This window comes from Galeopterus variegatus, unplaced genomic scaffold (assembly GCF_000696425.1).
Source record: "Galeopterus variegatus unplaced genomic scaffold, G_variegatus-3.0.2 Scaffold3856, whole genome shotgun sequence".
Lineage (NCBI taxonomy): Eukaryota > Metazoa > Chordata > Mammalia > Dermoptera > Cynocephalidae > Galeopterus > Galeopterus variegatus.
The window spans coordinates 34,765-36,236 of NW_007729967.1; the positions used below are offsets into that span (position 1 = coordinate 34,765).

Genomic DNA, 1,472 nt, shown 5'->3' on the forward strand with positions numbered 1-1,472 from the left:
AGACGACACATTTCCCTGCAACTTTCTTTTTAGGTTTAATAGTATCAAAATAAAAATGAACAGTAAAATAAAATGTATTCTCCAGCTCTTGTGCTGAAAGAAAAGAGGAAAATCAATTTAATAATCAGAGAAAGCTTAACTCTAGTATCATAAATTTTAAAAATAGGTAAAATTATGGAAAAAGGAAGGTGTCGTATATATGCAATTTTATCTCTGGGCACCAACTACACAATGTATAGAATTTATAAAGGTTCTTCTGTATATTCTTCAAACATAACTAAAAAAACCCAACTAGTAGAATAATAATTAGAATTTAAAACAAGTTTGACTCTGTTATTTCTAGTAGTTCCTGGGTTCATTAGAATAAAAAAGGCCTAAAACCAATGAAAATATACTATGTATATAATGCATATGGTGTAAACTGTTATAGATGTTTTCTAGAGTTTAAGGCCCTTCATCCTTCTTCTCATATTTTATCAAAAATAAGACATGATGGTAAATAAACTTGCATTTCTCCTATAAAGAAAACACACACACACCACCTCCTAATTAGTAGTAAAAGCCCAAAGGAAGACATTATCTGTTCTCTTATCACAGTCTGATTTTACAAACTTTCAGAAAAACAATTACAATCCCCCATACCTCTCCCTGCTTTTGTCCATTCCCTCCACAAATTAAGCAATTCAAATGTAGTATTGCCATCATTTCAAACTGAATCAAAAGTAAACAGCAGGCCATCGATCCTTTATGACCACTGTCACGACAGCACTGAGAGGCAAAGGTTTCCCCTCTAAAATATGAAGTAAATGCCAGAAGTAATATAAATATTGCCCACATTTATATATTAAATGATAACATTTTTACGTAGGGATTGCAACAAGTTGTATCTTATAAAGCCTCAAAGTTTAAGAAATGCTGTTAATAATGAGTCTTCTAGAAAGGTATGATAATAAAGGAGAATTAAAATATTAAAATAAATACAACAGATTTACATGTATCTGTTCTTCTGTAATTGCCATTAATTCACAAAACTATAATCTAGTTATGTTTTGAGGTCTTTCTTGTCCTTTTTTAATGAGGTTTTTTTCAGTGATTTAACATTCCAAAGATTCACAAGTCTCTTTCCAGGGTAATTTTTTAGAGTAGGAGTTTCAACTAGAGGTAGCATGACAACACAAAACCCCCTCCAGCCTTATCATTATGCTATATTAGAACCCCACATATCTGGCCCTACATTCAATATGACCTCTTGGTTTCCAGATAGGAATCTAAAGTAGATAAATAATTGGAATGGGGAGAAATGGCCAGAGCCAAAATTACCTTCAGATAATTATACACTACTTCTATTTCCATACATACTAATTTCTAACATACCTGATATTTGAGTTTGCCGATTAGCCTAGAAATCTGTACATACATTTTTTTGATGTTTTAGGTCTATGATTTGGGCTTTTATCTTAACTCCTTTTCCC

At 31.7% G+C, this 1,472-nt stretch overlaps 1 protein-coding gene across 1 annotated transcript in view; it reads right to left on the reverse strand.

Moving 5' to 3' along the window:
- The window catches only part of LOC103601743 (PH and SEC7 domain-containing protein 3-like), a 127,445-nt gene that overhangs the window by 20,889 nt on the left and 105,084 nt on the right, over positions 1-1,472 (reverse strand). The gene's annotated exons all lie outside the window — the stretch shown is intronic.